The following is a 22,514-nucleotide window of genomic DNA, read 5'->3' on the forward strand; positions in this document are numbered from 1 at the left end:
ACGACCGATTGCAGGCATGATGGAAGGGCGGAACAGCAAACTATGAGAGACACCCATGGAGTAAGGGCTACTACTTTAAACTTAGCGGTTCTAGAAAGTCTGAGAAAAGGACACCTCAGCAGAGGCCTGAAGAAGAAATAGGAATTAACCAAGCAAAGAGTGTAGGAAAATGCCCATGGAGCAGAGGAATCACATGTGTGAAGGCCAAAGGCAGGAAAGAGCTTGTTGTATTTAAAGAACCAACAAAGGCCAGTGGAGCTAGAGTTGAGGAAGAGAGTGGATGGTAGAAGGTGGCACTGCAGAGACAGCCAGGCACCAGGTGAAGAGCTTGAGCTTTATTTTATTCTAAGGCCACAGGAAAACTTTGAAGGATTTTAGCTATGCAGATATGGATTGAAAAGAGGGAAAAATAGAAACAGGGAGATCAGTAAGGAGGCGACTGCAGTAGTACAGGCTTGCTAAGGGTAGAGCCACAGAAGAGTGAGTAACAGTCATGTTTGAGACTTACTGTTGGTGGTCAAATCAACAGGACCTAATGAGCGGGAAGGGAGTGTTAAGAATCCCCGGCCTGAGCAAGGGAGCAGATGGTAGCGCCATCAGTAGGGTAGGGAAGACTGGGGAGCAAGCAGCCTTGTGAGGGAAGATAATTAGTTCAGCTTCTAGCCTGCTAAGTTAGTGGCCATGAGACAGTAGGCAGCCAGGTGTCAGAGGAGCCAGACTTGGAGGACAGTCTGAGGTGGAGGTACTGAGGGTGTGAAAAGCTATGGGGATAGATGGAACTCAGATGGATCTGAGTTCAAAACCTAACTCTTCCACGGACATAAAGGACCCCAATAGGTAGACATGTCCAGAGGAAAAGGAGCAGGCAAAGGGGATGAGAAGGCCAGAGGAGGAGGGGAGCCAGAAGAGTGGGGTCTCAAGGCAGCCAGAAATTTAACAGTGTTTTGAGGTGGGAATTAAGTCAACCAGGTCAAATGCTGCTGAGAGGCTGATTATGTTAAAAAACTAAAATGGGGCCGGGTAATCCCAGCCTGTAATCCCAGCACTTTAGGAGGCCAAGGCGGGTGGATCATGAGGTCAGGAGTTCAAGACCAGCCTGGCCAAGATGATGAAACCCCATCTCTACTAAAAAGCATGGTGGCAGGTGCCTGTAATCCCAGCTACTTAGGAGGCTGAGGCAGAGAACTGCTTGAACCTGGGAGGCGGAGGTTGCAGTGAGCTGAGATCACGCCACTACACTCCAGCCTGGGCGACAGAACGAGACTCCGTCTCAAAAAAAAAAAAAACCTAAAATGGATTTGCTTTGTATAGTTACCTTTACTCCAACTACTCTAAACCATCAGTAATTTGAGAATAAGCAATATGATTGATACATATTTATATCCATCTCCCCTCCCATGGGCACAGAGCAAGGAACTGATACCAACCTAGTAAATGAACTTAGTCATGCCTCGCTTAACCACAGGGGTACTTTCTGAGAAATGTGTCATTAGGCAGCTGCATCCTGGGAACATCATAGAATGTACCTACACAAACCTTGACGGTATAGCCTACTACACACATAGGCCTTATGGTATAGCCTATTGCTCCCAGGTTACAAACCTGTACAGTATATTACTGTACTGAACACTGTAGCCAACTGTAACACAATGGTAAGTACTTGTGTACCTAAACATAGAAAAAGTACAGTAAAAATACAATAGTATAATTTTATGGGACCACCATCATATATGTGGTCCATCGTTGACCAAAACATCCATGACTGTACGCCTCTCTGGCTCTCAGGGAAACTATAATGACTGTAGGGAGATGAAAGCATGTGAAATCTTTCATCTTCTTAACAGAGTTCAATGGAGGCAATCCTCCATAGGATTAGTTATATTTGTCAGTATCCCCATGTCAAAGCACGTGCGTGATAAGGACACACTTAGAGGACAGGGACATAATACCTTAACCCAACCATAAGCCTTTCCAAAAACCTTTGCAGCAAAAATGACCCTTATTTATCCCCCTACCTGAAAAATATATGTTGGGCTCATCTACCCACTCTCCTGAGGACCCATTCTACTGGCCTACTCCTCCTTATAGTTTAGACATCTGACCTGCATTTCTCTTGTGGTTCCAGCCTATTCTTTCTAGTCTTCTTCATAAAAACTGAATTTTGCCAGGAGGCTCAAAGGCAACGAGTGGGTCACAGAGTGACATGGGGGTAGAGAAGGGGGTGGAGAAGTAAACAACTGCCATGGACTAGAGTCTAGACACACACACTAGATCCCAGGCTGTCCATCTCCTCATCCTCCTGTATACCCATCATCTGCCAAAGCCAACAGCCAGAAGAGCCAGGGATGTGCACTCAAAGATCTGAGTTCAAAACCTAACTCTTCCACTGACTAGCTGTGTGACCATGTGCAAGTTACTTAACACCTCTGTGCTTGTAGCCTGGTAAGCTCATTAGTAAAATAGGGAAGACAATGATGCCTTTTCATGGAGTAGCCATAAGGATCACGAGGGTGAAAGAAGTGCTTTTATAAATGGTTCAGCTAGTAATTAGTTAAGCAATTAACAAGTTTTAGCTCCAGGATCACTCATACTCCAATCCTCAGACACTTCCTCTGAGACTAGGGAAAGAGGTGGTATAAATAAACGCTGCTGTTAGTACAACTAAATAAAGAAGTCTCACACACACACACACACACACACACACACCCCAACCAGAACCACCACTTCAAACACACCCAGAAGGTAAACTGATGCCATTTCATTTCCCCTACAGATAAATTTCAAACCAGACAAGGATGCCAGTCCCCTTTTGTTCTGAGCTGCCCAGCCTAGTGCCCCCTATCTTCCTCCCCTGCTACTTACTAAAGACTCAACATGAATCCTGCTCCCCTGGCCTGCCAACCCAAGTCAGAGTGCCCAAAAAGCACCAAAACACGCTTCTCTCCTCCCTACCAAACACAGGTGCCAAAAATGAACCCGACTTCTGAGACCCTTGCCTGCTGTGTCTTCAAGTACACCAGGGAACTAATCCAAGCACTGCTGCTGGGGGGCCTGAGAGGAGGGAGGAGAGGGGAGTAAAGAGAAGGGCAGAAGTTCCCCTTATTTAATCAGTCTCAGGGATCAGGGGTTTGGAGGGTCTCCCGGGTGGGCAGCGTTCCCAGGGAAGAGATGGGGGGAGGGGATCGCTGGATGAGATCAACAAGTGGAAACGTCAAGAGGGATGACGAGACAGGGAGGGAAGTCTGGACTTGGTGCAGGACAGGGAGCTGCCCTAGTCTGGGGAATGGGGAGGCTATAGAAAAGGAATGTGCCCCACTGCCTTTCACCTTGCCCCCCACTTCCCAAGACACAAACACACACACTCAGTCCCCTGCTCAAACCAACCATGGATTATCTGGGGTTAAAATGAGACCAGGGAGGAGAGAGGGAGAGAAGAGAGAGCCTGTTACAAAAAGGAGACCCTTCTCCCCTCCAAAGGCCTTTCAGAAATAAAATTAATGGAATGTGTCTCAGTATCATCCCAAGGGGATTGGGGGGAGCTTGGCAGGGGGGAATGTGGGGGCTTTTGTCCCTGCTGCCCAGCTTCTCCCACATTGATCACCATGGCAACAAAAGCCCCCTGTTGCCTAGGTGATGGCAGCCGGGTCCTGGAACCCATACCCAGCATCCAAAGGGAGGGAGGTTATGGAGGTGGGGGCAATAGGGACAGAGGAGGAGAGAATGGGGTTTCTCCTCTGGCGGCCCCAGCTTTTGTCTGAGCTCTGGGATCAGGTTTCTTCAGGAAACAATTGGAGGCCTCTGGAAAAAATACACTCAGAACCTGGCAACAGGCAGAGGGAGCAGGGCCCTAGAGTAGTGCGTGTGTGTGTGTGTGTGTGTGTGTGTGTGTGTGTGTGTATAAGGGGGGTGGGTGTTGGCCAAAACACAGACCAGGGCGGACCAACCCTTTCCCATTTCCCACTCAAAGGAGGCGGCTCAAGTGGGCAAGGCGTTGAACACAAACGCCAGCACCCCCATGTGTGGCGCGTGCTGGGGGCCGATGACCAGACGCAGGCAGCTCCAGATGCCACCTCCTGCCACTGCTCTAGCCCCGGCCCACCCCGCAGCCCAGTCCCGGCTACTTTAGGCCTGGGGTGAGGTAATGAGACAGAGCATAGATGAAGACGGGGCTGGGAGAAAGAGCTGTGGAAACCAGGGTGACTAGGCCACGGAAGAAAAGGGGGGCAGGGACAGAGCACAAACATGCACCTAAAAAGGGCACCTAGTGTTCCTCATCTCCACCAAGGACAGGGCTGGAAGCAGCTGCGAAGGGTGCTTGGGTTTGATTTTTAAAAGACTTCCAGCCAGACGGGAAGACGATGGGAAAGAGGACAAGAAGCCTCAAGTTCTCCTCAGACAGGGGCAGAGATCTCTGATAGGACCATTTTTCTCTCCATAGTCAGGGACTAGGGAAGGGGGGTTCTGCCTGAACACAGGGAAATGGGTGTGATTACTGCTTCAGAACCTGCCTGAAGAGTCATCTGTGGGCCCCTGCCCACTAAAGGTCTCTGATTCCTACACAGGAGCCTGGGTCTTCCTGCATATGCCTTGCACCCTTTTCCCACTGCAGCCCGTGGGCAGGGGTATGCATGTGGGCACCCCCTAGCTGCCTGGCTCCCTAATCATCACCAACCATAGTGCCAAGGTCCAAGGATATCAATATAAGTTCCACTCAAAGTGCTGGAAGCCCACCTTCAGCCACGGAGGTGGCAAGAACTAAGCCCAGGGTCCAACCTCCCAGCCCAGGATCCCAGGAGCTAGCTCTCTGTGCAGTCAGAGAACCTCACCAAGGCCTAAGGCCAGTGCAAGGCGGAGCAGAGACTCGAGACACGGCTGTCGCACTTCAGAACCTTGCTTGGTTTTCCTCCTTGTCACACACCTCCCCTGAGTTTCACAGATGTGCTCAACCCAGGCAGCGCTGTCAGGCCCTGGTGGGGGGCTGAAGTTGATGGGTGTGGGTTGAAAATGCAGACATCCAACACAGCTTCCACAGACGGAAGGAAGTACCTGAACCTCTGACTATGCCCATATCATTCCCCTGACACCCCTTCCCCTTTCCCTTTTCCTTTCCCTTTCCCCTTCAGGAGGACACAGCTGGCTGAACCACCCTCTTCTCAGCAGTTTCCAGCACCAAGCTGAAAGGGGCCTTAGAGGGACAACCTCAAATTTTACAAATAAAAAAGTGGGACCCAGAGAGAGAAGGTGACTAGCCCATGGCCACTACTTCTACGGCAGCCCATTTCTGGCCTCCTCTAATTGTTGGAAAATTGTACTAACACTGACTCTGAGGAGTGCTCCTGTTGGAGTGAGACCAGGTTTCTCCATGAGACTGCTCTGGACACTGGTTCCTTGAGTAGCCACAACTGCAAGAAGGCCCCGACAGGAGAGGATTTGCTGACTCCGTCCTGCCCCCTCTTCTCACCAGGGACAAAGAGACAGAGACTAGACAGGCCTCAGCTAAGACAGCCAGAACCAAAGAGCCTCTATCCCCAAAAGGGGTGGTTCCTGCACCCATCCATCTACCACAACTAAGAACCTTGATGTTCCTTCATCCCCATCCAGCCTTGGGCTGTGGGCAAGCCACCCATCCAGAGAGGCTGGGCTTTTGCTATCACCGAAAAGACTAAGGTACAGAGTGGGCAAGGACCAGCTCCAGCCCTGGACCAAAAACAGGATGAAGATTTTGCCCTGACCCTCATTCCTAAACCCTGAAAAAGGCTGTCCTTGGGTGACAGTGCTGCCCAGGAGGCCAGAGAGAACAGCTGTATCTTGGTGGGCTGAGGGGTGGGAAGGGCAGAGCAGGGAGCCCAGGAGCTGGCACCAGGTGCCCCACCCCCGCCCTGTTAACCAGGCATTCTCCCAGGACAGCCCCAGACATGAGCTCACCATCCTCATAGCCCCAGGGTGGGGGCAGGATCCTTCTCCTCACTGGGCTGAGTGGCAGAGGAGGGGTGGGATCCTGGCCGTGCTTGTGTCATCCAGGCATCTAGGCTTCCAGAGCAGCTTCTCACCAGCAGACCCCAGTGCAGGGTGCACCGCAGGGGAAGGGCCCACAGACTGGGCTCCTGGCCAGGATACCTGAGCTTGCATTCTACTTCAAAAGCAGTTGGGGAAGCCAGAGCCAAGCCCCTCTCCACCTACTTCCTTAATTTCCCTCAGTCTAAGGCCGGGGGTGAGGCTGGGGACCTCTAAATCCACAAACACACCGAAATACCCACCCATACACATATACACCCACACTCTGTTCCCCCTCTGAAACCTGGAATCACTCCTGCCTGCCCCACCCAGCTCCACCCACCCTGGCTAGGCAGGTTCTGTAGAGACCTGCTCTGCTGTCTCTCTGGCACCCCCACCCCCATCCCAGCTCCCAGAAGGTACCTGCCCCCCAACACAGCACACAAAAGCAGACATGTGTGCACATTCATGTCCCATAGCACCCCATTCCCTAGCCTTCCCCAGACCCATTCCTAGTCCGTCTTGAAGAGAACACTGGGGGTGGAAAGGCTGCAGGAGAAAAGGTGAGTAATCCCCCTGGCATCTGTCCCAGGTGGGGGCCGGTGGGAAGACGGGACACTAAGCTGGTGGGAAGGTAACCAGGGCTTCTGGATTCTCCATTTAATTTTTACCAACAGGCAGGCCCCACAATTTCCACCACCGGGCTTTGAGCTGCTTCCTCCCTTGGCCTAGGCAGAGAACTGGCCCGTACCTGCCCACCAGGTGAGCTGTGGAAGAACCAAGAAGGAAAGCAGGCAGCTTGAGGTGTCTTCAGGGAGAGGGTGGACAATGGGAGGTGGGTGAGTTGTGCTGACCCATAAGCCAGCTTCCTGTACACTCCAAAAACAAATGCCCCCCTCTTCATAGCCTGCTGCTCGAGGTAGGCCCCAACTGTCCCTGGCCCCAAAAGACCTTCAAAGCCTGCTCACCCAGCCCCTGCCCTGGGGTGCAAAGATGTGAAAAGCAGCTAGTTGGGAAGGGGAAGCTAGCCAACCTCGGGCTTGCTGTGGATGGGGAGAGTTGAGCTGTGAGGATGGAGTGTGAGGGAAGAACATATGGGGGCACTGTCAGCAAAGGCTGGATTGTAGGAAAGTGGTGGAGTGGGCCTCAGGGTGTGAGATGCAGTGTGACTGGGGATGAGGGTGGCAGGGCTGGGTATCCCCATCCTGAGAACCTCCTGTTGCCTCAGCCCAATGCCTTGGATCTGGCAACTTGGCCAGTTCTTATCTAGAAAACCAGAGCCAGCTGAAAGGCCCAAGTACCAGCCGGCCTCCACCATCGTGACCACCCCCCTACCTGAGATTCTCACTCTTTGCTGAAAATTCTCAACTCTCCCATCCCTTATATCTGCCACCTCCATTCCTGAAGTAAAGCAGGTGACAAAATGCGTGTTTTTGTTCACAGTCTGTTGTTTTTTAAGTGACTGCATTCACACCTCGGGCTCAGCACCCGTTCCTATCTAAACCCTACTTACCCTAAAAAACCAGATCCCCTGGGCCGGGCGTGGTGGCTCACGCCTGGGATCCCAGCACTTAGGGAGGCCGAGGCAGGTAGATCACCTGAGGTCAGGAGTTCCAGACCAGCCTGACCAACATGGTGAAACCCCGCCTCTCCAAAAAATGCAAAATTAGCCAGGCATGGTGGTGCATGCCTGTAATCCCAGCTATTCGGGAGGCTGAGGCAGGAGAATCACTCGAACCAGGGAGGCGGAGGTTGTAGTGAGCCAAGATCGCGCCATTGCACTCCAGCCTAGGCAACGAGCGAAACTCTGTTTCAAAAAAAAAAAAAAAACAGAACCCCCTCCCTAGACCCACAAACAAACACACCCTCTCTCTCTGACCAGGCTGAGGGAGCCAAGAACACTCTGGTGAAAACAGGAGTCTGAAGGACATTGTTAGGGGCTGTGAGAAAACCCTATAGACAATAAGGACCAGGCTCCTCCCATTCACAAACAAGACCCCATGGGCCATGGTGGCCAGAGCCTACAGTCACTCCTTTACCCCAACCCCCATCCAAAATCATGGCCCAGCAAGGAGAAAGACACCCACCCCAGGAGAGGTTTCTGCCCAGATGCCGGCCTCGCCCCAGGCTTATGACACCAAGGTGCTCCTCCTGGAGATGAGATCGTTCTCTGACTCCCACCCTCAAGGGTAGGCTTCTCTACTCCTCAGGCTGACACTGGACTCATGTTTGCTTTTCAGAAAACAGGGGAATTACTCAAGTGCAAGATTAAAGGCAATAATGAGCAATCAGACTGAACTGGAATGACAGTAGGGGAAGGTGAAGAGACTTTGGGAAAAGGAAGAGCACTGAAGTCAGACCTGGCACAGCCTTTTATGAGCTATGTAATCTCAGGTGAGTCGCTCCCCTTTTCCAAACCTCAGTTTCCTTATTTATAAAATGGCAATAATAGTGCCTACTTCAGAAGGTTAAGAGTTTTCAGCAAAATAATGTATGCAGAATATTACAGATTCTGGCACACAATAGATGCTTAAAAAAATGTTAGTTCCCACCTTTTCTCCTTTAGTGGGTCCACAGTGAATCCCCTCCACTTCCTGCTCCCATAACCTCACTGTAAGGAGAAACACCCCAAAATAAGATGGAACCACCTCTAGGTGCAGGGTTGGCCCTGTTCTAAATTAGACCACATCCAGGTACTGCCTGAGAGAGCAACCAACATGCCTCTTCCTCCTCTCTGCTTCTTTCTTCAGAGGCCCTTGGATCCCCCACCTTTCCTCCTCTCCTTCCTCCTTCCTCACTTACAGTAAAGCAGACCTGGGTTCCAATCACCTCCCACTCTCCTCTAGGCTCTAAGCCCAGCTGTGTGTGGAGTGGCAGGGGAAGGAGGCCCCAAGCCTCCCACCCTACCCAGCTGCCAGCTTCATCCCACTCTCCCCTCTCCCTGCCCCACCCTGATTACCAGGATATCCTCAGGTCTGCTGATTCCAAGCCTGCTTCTCTCAAACCAGTTCCCAGCTGTTATGTCTGTAATTACCAATCTTGCCAGGGGCATCCGACAAAGCACAGCAAAACCTCATTTCCAAAGGGCCCCACCATAAAGGGCCTCTGCCTCCTACTCTGCACCAAGCAGGGTAGAGACAAGGAATGCAAACATTTTCCCTGGCCCACCACAGTTCTATCCAGACCACAACAGAGAAGGTGAGAGAGGGCTGCCCAAGCCACATCACCAAGAGACAGGATAAAGAAGGGGAGGGCCGCCATAGGGTAGAATGTGAGTAGGACTTAGTCCCAGGCCTTTCCTTCACCTCTGCTGCCAAAATCTCATCATGCACAGGGTTACCCACCTGTGGAAGGTAAAAGGGAAAATTTCAGGTCAATTCAGAGAGAGGGGAAGCTGATGTCAAGTGAACAGGGAGATGGCTCCCCACAAGGATGAGGGTTGATGCATACAGGAGTGAGCTGCCCAGGAAAGAGGAGGAAAGAGCACGTTTTTAAAGTCCCATCCCCAGCCCAGACCCTGAGAAGAGGCAATAATACCCTAGCCTCTCTTCTCCCCTAATACCTCCAACTCTACCAAGCCCATAGCACAAGCAGGAAAGGGATGATTAACTTTGTTTTTTAGACAGAGAAACTGAGGCCAAATCCCCACTTCATACTTCAAGGTACAGGACTACCAAATACCCTGTGTGCCTTCTTGCTCACGCTCAGCCTCCACCAGGAGTGCCATCCTAAGACCCTTCCTGTTGGCCTAACTCATCCTTTAACCAGGTAAAGTCTGTCCACACAAGGGAATAATATTCAGCTATAAAAGGGAATGAAGTACTAATACCTGCTACATGCTACCATGTGGATTAACCTGGAAAACATTATGTTAAGCGAAGGAAGCCAGATTCAAAAGGTCACGCATTCTATCATTCCATTTGTATGAAATATCCAGAATAGGTACATCCATAGAGACAGGATGCAAATTGGTGGTTGCCAGGGGCTGGGGTAAGGGGAAATGGCGACAACTGTGTAATGGGTATGGGTTTTGTTTCGGGATGGTGCAAATGTTTGGGGACTAGACAGAGGTGGTTGTTGCACAGCACTGTGAATGTACTAAATGCCACTGTTCACTTTAAAATGGTTTATTTCCTATTATGTGAATTTCACCTTAATTTTTTTAAAATCCAGCTAACAGGGGATCTCCTGCAGGAACCTTCCCTGGCACCTCACCCCAGGGCCAAGCACTCTTCCTCTATGCTCCAGTGGCCTCCTGAAAACACCTCCACACAGCACTCACTGGGCTGCAGTGAATCAACATGTTTTCGCATGTCTCCCCTGGGAAAACATCTTATTTGCCCCTCCATCCCCTGTGCTTCACACTGCGCCTGGCAGATAGGAGAGAGTGCCTAATGTGGTCGGCCAGAGGAAGATCAGAACCAAAGCCCAGTTCTCCTATCCCGACTCCGACCTCTCTCCCTTAATGATGATTATCCCTCAGAATCCGAACCATCCAGCTAACATTTACTATGTGCCAGGAACTGTGCAACGTGCTTTCTCTATTATTTCATTTAATCCTCATAACCCCAAGAAGTAGGGCCTATTATTAATTCCATTTTACAGGTGAGGCTTCATAAAGTTACCAGTTTTGTCTGATGTCACAGAATTAGACAGTGGCAAAGCCAGAATTTAAAAGCAAACCAGGGAAGAAAGCCACTTGGTGGGGGACCAGGGATTCCTTGTGGAAAGGCTCAGTCTAGGCTTGGAGGATGTGCCTTAAGACACCTAAGAGGCTGGGGAATGGGGTTTATTACTTGCCCAGATCACACCACTGTTAAGTACTAATTCCAACCAACTCTGACTCGTTTCTCTGGCCTCACAATGTGATGAACACTTGAGGGAAGGAGAAGACTGGAGTCCCTAAAACTCAGAGGGGATCAGATCTCTTCCTTTTCCCTGCCAAAGCTTCTGTTAGTCAAGTTCCCTCCCCATTAACTGGAAGGACCTGGAAACCAGATGAGCAGATAAAAAACTGTCCTGCTCTATGGCCAGGGAAGGGGGGATATTTCCTCAGATCTAAAAGAATCAGGAGGAGAGGCAAACACACCAGAGAGGCCTGCCCCGGAAGAATTAGAGGAAATAGAAGTCAGGAGCAAGACAATGGGTGAGGAGGGGCCAACGTGGCCACTGACTCCCAATCTGGAAGTACTTTCAGAAATGGCATTTCCTATTATCTGACCACAATTCCTCCTCTTTGGAAGAGAGCCCCCACCAGCATAATATATCATGCATGTGATCAGCATATACAGAGCAAACAAGGGACCCCAGAGGGCCAGGGCACGCCATCTTAGATGCAAGTGCCTTACTAGCCCTGGGAGCCCTAACTATCAGACAGGTGTTGGGTTTGGGGGAATGATCCATTAAAAAAAAAAAAGGTCTTTTCCTACTCTGCCCTGTTCCTCGTTCCTCATTCAAACCTTTTCTAACCCCTACTACTCTTATCTCCAGGCCTTAGGGAGGGTAGGGAGCCCTGAGGACTAAAGAGGGAACATTCCAATTGCACATGCCCATTAGAGACTCTAACATTCCAATTGCAATTGCCCAGAGACCATAATGGGTATGTGCAATCTCACCTCAGCTCTTAAAACTGGGTGCCTCAACCCAGCCACTGGCAGCAAAAAGAAAACTGCAAGAGTGTGCAATGGGGGAAGGCTAGTATCCTAAAGAAGGAGGTGAGCAACCCCTTTCCTATACCCCAAAAGAGAAAGGATGAGAGAGGACAGGGAGAGAAGGGAGCTGTGGCTTCTTGGTGGAAAGAGACATTCACTTCCTGGATAGTCACTGACTTCCCACCACACTATCATGATGATGAGTATAGCAGTATAGCCTGCAATGGGTACCTGGCCCTTTCCCGACACACAGACACTCAGCCCTGGCCCCACACCCACAGCTCCATCTCAATCATGCTTGACACCAGGGAAAAGGGAAACTTTTTGGTCTGATAAACCACACAGACTCACTTGCAAAAGCTCCTGAAGAAACACCCTATGCCACCTTCTCAACCCCATGGGCAGGGAACCCAAGCTGTTCCCCACCAGGTCTCAACCCTCCAGACATGCTTCCTCCTCTTGTTTCCATCCCACACCAAAATCTCAAGACTCCTCAGGAACTTTAGGATCTTAGAGTCAGGGCAGAGTTAGAAGGCTATGAAGCAGCAAACTCTGAGACGGCTTTCCAAGAGAACTGTGGCCTGAAGCTTGTAACTAAGGCTGGGAATCCAAGAGTGTAGCTTCTCCAAGCGCTGGAACCCAGCCTATGATGATGGGGGAGGAAGTTCTTCTTATTCTTCTCCCTGACCCCGCCAATCTTCCAAATTCCTCTAGGACTACAACCAGACCCCTTGTTCCCTATTCCCCACAACACACGCCCTCTTCCAGAAAAACCCATCCCCCAAAAACAGGCACTTCATAAGACAACTCATTCCCTCCCACCCATAGGTCTCAGATACTTAAGGCACTACCCCTAAACCCAGGTGAGGCCATCCACGAAGTCTCAAAATCCTGCAGACAGCCTTCCTTTCGGGATTTTTGCCAGGAAAATCTGCCTGCAGAGACAAGAGGTACCCCCGACACACACTCAGAAACATACATACCAGCTAAGGCAGGCACACACACTGATACCCATCAACACAGGTTACACACAAGAGAACACAGATTCACACCCCTTCCCAGTACACAGGTGCACACACACCTATCCACATACACTCCATTCTGCTATTACACACCCACCTTCCTCAGTACCTACACACCTCTTTCCCGTGAACCCCTCTCCCAGTACACACACATAGACATACACGCCTTCCCCTAAGTATACATATAAACACATATCCAAACACACAGCAGATGCATGGTCAGCCGCTCCCTGGGTGCACACACACTCAAGCACAGAAAAACACCTACACATCCAAACCAGGGGCCCACCTGCAGGAACATGCAGCACGTCAAGGCGTGCACACACACCAAAACAAAGAATCATGCACACGGATCCTCCACCAACCCTTCAAAACTCACTAACGCAGAGCCCACAGTCCCCTAAATGGGTAAATATGAGTGGGGAGAGGGATGCCAGCGCTGTCCCCTCGGCCCCTATACACAGTCTACCGCCTCCAGCCCCATCCTCGGTCTGTACATACACCCTATCTACTCTGCCCAACCCGCCCCCCTGACTCCACTCTACATCCTTAACGCATACCTGCCTCCGTCCCTCCCCACGCTCCTGAGGGGTGTATGCACCCCAAAACACCCTTGGCTTCCAATACCTCCAGACTCTGATCCTTCCACGCCTCTCCCCCCACCTCCAACACAAGCTCCCAGTCTCCGGCTTCAGCCGGCTCCCCTGGGATCATTAAGGCCCCCGCCCGGGCCCAGGAAAGTCCCCGGCTCTCCAGGCCTGGGCTCCGCCCCCTCCCCACGAGCCCCTTCCCCTCCCCAAAGTTGGGGGGGTACTCCGCTGTGCAGTGGGGAAGCGGACCGGAAGGGGGTTGCCCGGAGTCCAGCCCCCCTTCCCCCATAAGCCACCCCGCTCGCTCTGGGGTCGGGCACCCCCTGGCCCCTTGCATGATTTTCCTCCTTTTCCATTTCTTTTTTTCTCTCTCTTTCTTTCTTTTTTTTTTTTTTTTCAAACTTTGCCCGCGCCCCCGTGGCCCGGCACTCACCCGCCGCTGCGAACTGCCGGGTGGGCTCCGCGGGCGCCCCGCTCGGCCCGTCGCCTTTGTATCCGCAGCGCTCCGGGTCGCTCCGAACTCGGCGCTCCTGGACAGGCAGCGCGCGCGATGGGGGATGTTGACGGGGGGGTTCTTGAGTCTGGTCACCCCCTGCTCCGTCCCAGACCGCTGCCTCTTCCCCCTCAAGGCCCCGGGGGCTGGAGGCCAGGGGGGAATAGGGGGCGCTCAGGCTCCCATGGCGGGACCAAGGATCAAGGAATCAAGGATCAGGAATCAGATCGGGAGCCGGCGGCGGAGGGGGGAGGGGGCGGAGGGGGAGGGGATGAGGGTGGGGGGTGCAGGGGGCGGGGGAGCGCGAGCTCCCGGGTGCCGCCTCCCGGCTGTTCCCACAGCCGCCGCCCCTCCTACCGCCGCGTCCATTGTCTGCGGCCCCGCTCTTCCCGGAGTCGCCGCTCCCCCAGCCCTGCGCCTTCAGATGCCCAGCGGCCCTCCCCGATCCTGGGAATCCGCGGTGGGGCTGACACTCGGGTCCCGAACGGTGGGCAGGGGAATGCCTCGATTCTTGGCCTTGGCCCAGCCCGCAGTCCCTCCTGGGGCTGTCTTCCTCGACCCCTCCTGTCGGAGAAGGAGCCCCTAGATCCCCGGGGCTGGCCATATTCTCTTTAGGGCCACGGACCCGACTACACAAAATCCAATGGAATCTGGGACGTGGGAAGATTGATTTTTTTCCCCCCTAGGGGTCCGAGAAGGGAGGGTCATCCCTGATTTTAATTAGTGGCGAGAGGCGCACGCCTCTTCCCATGCATACGGGGATTTCCCTGACACCATCACTACCATATCCCCTCCTTCCAAAAATAATTTAATTACTTGGAGTTCTAGCTGCGAGCAGCGACCGCCCCAGTCAGTCTGGGACACTCCCTCATTAACACATTTTTCCTCCCCTCTGGTTTGAGTGTTGGGATTAATTACAAAGGGAACCCTGCCCTAGGGAAGAAGGGGAGGAGGAGAAGACGCAGGCGCCTGGGAGTTTGAATGGCAGAGGAGAGGGGGCCTTCTCCCAGGAAACCTCCAAGAGGAAAAATGCCTTGGCCAGTTGGGTCCCCAACCCCAAGCAGGCAGATTGTCCATCCCAGGAGTTTCAGATACTTTAGAGTTGAAGGTGCCACACAGGGATTGTAGGGTCTCACAAAATATCCTACACGTTTGGGGCATTTGTGCCTCCCAGTATGCCAAGAAACCAGTTAGGGTTCTTTTACATGTGACCCTACAAGAGTGACCCCACACCGTAAAAGCCTGGGCTGTGGGAAGTCCATGTTCCCCTTGGAATAAGTGAAAGCAGTATTCAATTATCATTAATGTTATTGCCGTGCAACCCGCCACTTAGAGTAGTGTCGTTTCAAAAGCATCTTCACATACTTCTCCCTAAGCAGGCCAAGTCCTTTTCAATATCTCAGCCTCCTTCAGTTTCCAGTCCTGGCACCTGCTCGAACAACCCTGTGATTAAGGAATCCCAGAGAAAGAGACTCCCAGCCTCTGTTCCTCACTTGTTTGGGAATTTTTGCTCCTCCCTGATGAAAACTATTTCCTGAGACCTAATCTCACCCCTTTTGATGGTTCATTCTAACCTGTCCAAAGATGAGGACAGAACCAACTATGCTGCATTGTTCAAAGATGCAGAACAGTAAAACACACTTCCTTTCTCCTTTGCCCAAACTCTGCCTTTCCTCATCCCCTCCTCCAGTAGTATGGGTAAGCAGGTGACTCAGCATCAAGACTACATGAAATATGCAGAATCATCATTTCAGGTACCCAAGTCCCTGCATGCATCCAGGCACTCATTCACCTTGTGCCTATCATGTGCAGGCGCTGGGCTGCACTGGGGCTCCTGGCAGTGACCACGACCAGGTGTATGAGGGAGTGGCAGGAGAGCTGGGGAAGGGTTAAGGGAAGTAGGGAGGACATGGGTGTCCCCAGCCCTGCCCCAAAGCACACCCCAGTGCTAGGCAGCTAGTGTGTAATTTGACACAGAGTCGAGGCTGCCATGGCACTGTCTTGACTCTCAGGCAGATTTAGTGTGAATTATCTTCACATGCTGCTAGCCTGTTTCACAGACCCCAAAAGGGCCCAGAGAACTGGAAAAAGGGCTTCTGATGCCAGAATTACAGATAATTCCATAGTCTGGCCCCACTGAAAGCTTGAAACCTAAGTCAGGATGTTAATAGACAAGGCTTCCCAATTAACAGGTATCAGGCATCAGGCTAGAATAAGCTTAGTCCCTCCTTTCTCTGACGGTGAGGTTGGGGGCTTTCAGTTACATCTCTGCAATGAAAACACTGGATTACAGAGTCCAACAAAAAATTTTATTGGTGTGGTCTGTCCCATTCAGCAATTCTCTGTATTACCTTCTACCTTCACCCCAGGATAGAATCCCATCTGGATTTCACACGTCCCCAAGTCACTGAGTAAGCAAACAGAGACCCAGCTAGAAGGCCCATGTGCCCTATGGTCTAAGGGACCTAGCTTAATTCTTTAGAAGGAAGGAGAGCACTGAAATGACATTCAACTGAGATTTTCCTAAAGGGGCCAACCTACAATAACAGAGGGAGGCCAGGAGCCTGAGGGACAACAGAATGGAACAGATTGGATTTTGTACAGCTCCTGTCCTTGAGGACATAGTCGAGTTTCTTAATTTCTTCAAGCCTCAATTTCTGCTTATATAAAAAGGGTCTAATGAGGTAACAGAAGGAACACCCTCCATATACTCATAGTGCCACAGTCAATTCCCAATCGAGTTTCCCCTCTCTGTTCTGTGCCTAGGATACTTCTCTTAGGAGAGAACACTTCTCTAGGACACTTCTTTCAGTACTCTTCCTCGGGGAAGGAAGCCCCTAGCTAAAAGCCAGGGCCCTCCATTAAAGCTCTTTCAACACCTCACCAGCTCACTAGGTGGAGGTGGGGCTGGTGGGGTCAGATCAGAGGCTTCCCAGGAGCCCTGGGAGTTGGACCCTCCTGGGGAAGATTCAAGGAGCTCAAGAAGTGACAGTAGACTCTCTCTGAGGGAAGGTCCAGACTATAGAGAAGCACCTACCTACTTCCTGTGTGGATGAAGCTGTCCCTGGAGGTCAGGACCAGACCACAGTAGCAAAAGTCAGGTTTTCTGCTCTGATGAAAAGTAGGGCCTTTTTACAATGCTGCTTAGAGAAAGGGAATCCTTGGTACCTTACTCATAGAAGCTTCACACTATAGCAGAATGGCCATCAAAGTGTTTCCATGTAAGCAATTAGCAATTTTAGCCACCTCCCAGGTACAGGTGACTGCAGTAATGTACCCACATGCAGGGCCACAATCACCATCTACTTCCAGCCCTGCTGATGAGCCTGGGTACAAGTTGATCTCCCGGAATAGTTAGAGATCTTTCCCCAGCACCCACCTTCCCAGAAAGGCTACTCTCAAAGCTCACAAAAGGATTTCCAGACCCAGTCTATATTGGGAAATACCTGGGTTCTGGGGGTGAGGGGTTTCCCCCTTCACTTTTAGTAAAAAAAAAAAAAAAAAAAGAATAAAAGTAGCTCACACACAAAAAAACTTAACTGGTCAAGAACTGTATTATGTCACAGGCTTGTGGTGAAGTGTCTGTCATGTGAGATCCTGATCTCTAAGAAGAAGGACCATGCCTCATTCATTTCTATATCTCTGGCACATAAAATTCAATAAGTTAGCATTAGCTGCCTTCCCTTCTAGCTTCCTTCTCTTTCTCCCTTCCTCATCTATGAAACCTTGACCACTCCCTATTCATCCAACCTTTATTAAGTGTGAGTTTCCTCAAATCCAATCCCATTATCATTAATCTAAAATGTTACCTGCAATTAAACCAGTGGTTGTGAACTTTGACTGCAGATTTTAATCACCTGGGAAGCTTTGAAAACACATCAATGCCCAGGACCATCCCAAACTAATTAAACCAGAAACTTCTGAGGTGTGACCCAGCTATTGGCATTTTTTTTAAGATACCTCAGTGATTCTAACGTGAGAACCACTGAATGAAACTTTCTGATTTCCTTCCTCCTTCTTGGGAAGAACAGACACTCTCCAGCTCCCTAGGCTGGGACTAGGCCCTGCAGGTGTGCGTTATATCCTGTCCTTTCCCACCTCCATCCATTATTCACAATCTCTCCTGTAACTAACTTCGGCCTCTTCACTGATCTTTGCCCAGCAGACATAATAAAATGAAATACCTTCCTCCACTCAGCAGCCTCCTCTTGCTTTAGCCTTCGCTTTTATTTCTTTCTCATCCAACCTTCTTAAAAGAGTAGATTCTTAGGCCGGGCCTGGTGGCTCACGCTGTAGTCCCAGCACTTTGGGAGGCTGAGGCGGGTGGATCACCTGAGGTCGAAAATTAGAGACCAGCCTGACCAACATGGAGAAACCCCGTCTCTACTGAAAATACAAAATTAGCCGGTCATGGTGGCAGGTGCTTGTAATCCCAGCTACTTGGGAGGCTGAGGCAGGAGAATTGCTTGAACCCAGGAGAAGGAGGTTGCGGTGAGCCGAGTTCGTGCCATTGCACTCCAGCCTGGGCAACAAGAGTGAAACTCCGTCTCAAAAAAAAAAAAAAAAAAGAATAGATTCTTTACTATCTCTCTTCCTCCCTTCACTCCTCAGCTCCTTGCACCCCAGCCATCCTTCCAATGTGTTTTCTACTCCTGACTTCAAATACTATTATTTCCCAGAATTCAGCCTTTGGCCCCCTTATTCCCCACTCCACATGCTTTTCCAAAGCAATGTCATTCACTCCTGTGGCTTCAGTCAGTGCTCACTTATGAGTGCTGCTAAATCCAGGTCTAACTTGTGAGCATAAGACTCAAATTTTCAACTTCCTACCATACATTTTAACTTGGATATTCCTTGGGTATCTTAAATGTAATAGGTTTAAAAGGAACAACATTATCTTCCTTCCACCTCTATCCCCTTGGCTTATTCAGACCTTTATCATTTCCAAACATGTCTCATCCCCTTCCAATCCATCTTCCTCCCATGTTGCCAATGTGATTGTTATGAAAGGGAAATCAGCCTGTCACTCTCTTACCTAAAACAATCCATGCCTTCCCACTGTCTACAAGATAAAGTCAAAACTTTTTGGCACCATACATAAGAAATTTCAGGCCTCAACTCATTCCCCTTCTCCGGGCTTATCTCCTAGTGCTCCCTGTGCATTTAAAGCCCAAACTTTCAACACACATACATCCAAACTATACCCATCTACTCATTGTTCTGCCAATTTGAGGCTCTATTACTTCTCTGCCTTCTCACAAAGTTTCCTTTGCCTAAAATGCCTTCCTCCTTCTTTCTGCCTGGAAAGTTTTGTTCATCCTTCAAGAGTGAACTGTGGCCTCCTCTGCAACTCTTTACCAACTTTCCCAAGCAAAGCTAGATGACCCCACACCCAGAGAACCTCCTTTGTGCTCTCAAAGCTCTGCATACCTTTGTTTTAGCATTTATGACATTGTATGGTAATTTCTTAATAATAATTGTATGGTAATTTCTCAATAATAGCATTTGGAGGTTGGAAGAGACTTTCTGAATTTTACAGATGAGGAAACAGGTACAAAGTAAGTGCCTCATTGCCCAAAATCATACGGCTAATTAGTGGCAGCACCAGAACTAAAACCCAGGTCTCCTGACTTACTGTTCAGTAGTCTGTCAACTGCACCACATTAACTGAGCACGGTTTCATCTGAAATAAAGATCAGGGTAGTGACTCCTAGCCTTTTGTGGACTTTTGAGACTTTGATGAAAGCTACAAGCGCTCACCAGAACAATGTACACATGTACACACACAGAATTCACATCCATTCTCAGGGCATGCAGGGGGGTATGTGTGGCATTGGTTTAAAGAGAGAAAAATCTAGAAGTAGCAAAACCAGTAAGAAGGCTAATTAAATAGTTTGGGGGCAGGGTGGGGGAGGGGAGTTGAGCCTGGCTCCAAGGCTGTGGGGATAGATAAGGATAGAAAAGAAAGCTCATTGCCGGGCACCATGGCTCAGGCCTGTAATCCCAATACTTTGGGAGGCTGAGGCGGGTGATCACGAGGTCAGGTGTTCAAGACCACCTGGCCAACATGGTGAAACTCCGTCTCTACTAAAAATACGAAATTAGCTGGGCATGGTGGTACATGCCTGTAATCCTAGCTACTTGGGAGGCTGAGGCAGGAGAATTGCTTGAACCTGGGAGGCAGAGGTTGCAGTGAGCCGAGATCATGCCATTGCACTCCAGCCTGGGCAACAAGAGCGAAACTCCATCTCAAAAAAAAAAAAAAAAAAAGCTGAAATTTGGAAGAGATGACCTGCAGGTGGGATGAACAGGGTTGAGGAACAAAGAGGCATTTAAAATGACTCAGAGGCTTCTGGTATGTACATTAAAGAAGCTGGTCATGCCATACATAAAATTAGGGGCTATTGAGAGAGCAGGTTTAAAGGGTAGATCATATGTGGGATTTGACAGGTATCTCAGGTATCTGTGGACTATCACAGTAGGGACATCTGTAGGAAGCTGTTAATAACATAAGCACTTTCCACATCTCTCCTGCCACTCTTTCTCAGGCTATCTGAACAATCTATTATTCCCTAGCCCAAACACATGCTTTACTGCCTCCAATCCCATTGTTCATCCTATTGCCTCTATATGGAGCACCTTCCTTACACCATCACTCATATGCAAAATATTTCAAGGTTCAATTTGAATATTTTCTTGAGTAAGTCATTCCTGACATCATCAATTTGACTTAATATCTCTCTTCTATAAAGTCCCAAATCTTTCTCTGAATCTCTCCCACCATATTCACTATTTTGTCTTTTTTTTTTTTGAGACAGGGTCTTGCTGTGTTGCCCAGGCTGGAGGGCAGTGGCATGATCTTGGCTCACTGCAGCCTCAACCTCCCCAGGCTCAGCTGATCATCCCACCTCAGTCTCCCGAGTAGTTGGGACCTGCCACCATGCCCAGCTCTTTTGTATTTTTTGGAGAGACAGGGTTTCGCCATGTTGCCCAGGCTGGCCTCCAAATCCTGACCTCAACTGATCCACCTGCCTTGGCCTCCCCAAGTATTAGTATTACAGGTATGAACCACCATGCTCGGCCATATTCACTATTTTGAATTTCAGTTTTTTATGTTCCTGAGAAAAAGAGGCAAGAAGAAACAAAGGATAGATAGTACAGATAGATAACAAATAACAAGACAAAAAGTTAAACCAGGCTATATCAGTAATCACATTAAATATAAATGGTCTAAATACTCCAATTAAAGGCCAGGCTCAGTGGCTCATGCCTGTAATCCCAGCACTCTGGGAGGCCAAGGAGGGCAGATCAGTTGAGGTCAGGAGTTCGAGGTCAGCCTGGCCAACATGGTGAAACCCTCTCTCTACTAAAAATACAAAAATTAGTCAGGTGTGGTGGGGTGCACCTGTAATCCCAGCTACTTGGGATGCTGAGGCAGGAGACTCACTTGAACCCAGGAGGCGGAGGTTGCAGTAAGCCAAGATCGTACCACTGCACTCCAGCCTGGGTGACAGAGTGAGACTCAGTCTCAAAATACATACATACATACATACATACATACTCCAATTAAAAAGCATAATTTGTCAGATTAGATTATAAAAGCAATATCTAACTGTATACTGCCTAAAAGAAATTCTTTTAAATATAGACAAAAATAGGTTAAAGCTAAAGGGATAGAAAAAATGTACCATGCTAATGCTAATCAAAATAAAGTTGGAATGGCTATACTAATACTAATAATGTAGATTTCAGAGCAAAGAATATTGCCCGGGATTAAAAAAAATCATTTCATAATGATAAAGAGGTCAATTCATCAAGAAGACATAATAACTCTAAACACTTATGTACCCAGTAACAGAGATTCGAAGTACGTGAAGCAGCTTTGCACAATGGCAAGTATCATAGCCAATGAGGTTTATCTGAGGCATGACTATTGCTAATTGAAAACTTTTCCCTATACCCCACTGTGATGACTTGCAACATAGTCAGCACTGACAATTTTTGACAGTCTATACAAAGACTGAATTTGGAAAAAAAACAAAAAAAAAAAAAAACAGCTGGGCTAGTCATAGTGGCTCGCACCTATAATCTCAGCACTTTTGGGAGGCCAAGGTGGGTGGATCACTTGAGCCCAGCAGTGCAAGACCAGCCTGGGCAACATGGTGAAACCCTGTCTCTACTAAAAATACAAAAATTAGACAGGCGTAGTGGCATGTACCTGCAGTTGCAGCTACTCAGGAGGTGGAGGCTGAGGCATGAGAATCGCTTGAACCCAGGAGGTGGAGGGTGTGGTGAGCTGAGATCATGCCACTGCACTCCAGCTTGGGCAACAGAGTGAGACTCAGTTTCAGAAAAAATAAAAATACAAATACAAAAAATTACCTGGGCATGGTGGCTCACACCTGTAGTCCCAGCTACCTGGGAGGATCACCTGAGCCTGGGGAGGTGAAAGCTGCAGTAAGCCATGATTGCGCCACTGCACTCCAGCCTGGGTGACAGAGTAAGACTCTCTCTTTATCTCTCTCTCTCTCTCTCTCTCTGTGTATGTATATATGTTTGTGTGCATATGTGTGTGTGTGTGTGTGTGTTTATATATATATATATATATATATATATATATATATATAATGAAGCAAAAACCAATAGAACTACAAGGATAAATTGACAAATCCACAATGATAATCAGTAATATCAATACCCATACCTTAATAATTGATAGAACAAATAGAAAATCAGTAAAGATATAAAAGATTTGACCGACAGT

General features: G+C 49.4%; 1 protein-coding gene, 1 long non-coding RNA gene and 1 other non-coding gene across 4 annotated transcripts in view; 2 read left to right on the top strand and 1 right to left on the bottom strand.

The window, feature by feature from the left end:
- Positions 1–14,001, bottom strand: part of VANGL2 (VANGL planar cell polarity protein 2) — a 28,108-nt gene extending 14,107 nt beyond the window's left edge. For both annotated transcript variants that reach the window (XM_063693710.1, XM_004027716.5), the window contains exon 1: positions 13,691–14,001. The gene's annotated coding sequence lies outside the window, so the exon portion shown is untranslated. The remainder of the gene's footprint in view (positions 1–13,690) is intronic.
- LOC129527141 (uncharacterized) lies at positions 6,454–10,270 on the top strand. The gene is made up of 5 exons (XR_008672088.2): positions 6,454–6,557; positions 6,672–6,756; positions 8,235–8,388; positions 9,657–9,762; positions 10,168–10,270. It is a non-coding gene; the product is annotated as an uncharacterized lncRNA (long non-coding RNA).
- A 7,627-nt stretch (positions 14,002–21,628) lies between the features above and the next one.
- On the top strand, positions 21,629–21,770 carry LOC115932074 (U4 spliceosomal RNA). The gene has a single exon (XR_004068432.1). It is a non-coding gene; the product is annotated as a U4 spliceosomal RNA (small nuclear RNA).
- Positions 21,771–22,514: the final 744 nt, after the last annotated feature.

Source organism: Gorilla gorilla, chromosome 1 (genome assembly GCF_029281585.2).
Source record: "Gorilla gorilla gorilla isolate KB3781 chromosome 1, NHGRI_mGorGor1-v2.1_pri, whole genome shotgun sequence".
NCBI lineage: Eukaryota > Metazoa > Chordata > Mammalia > Primates > Hominidae > Gorilla > Gorilla gorilla.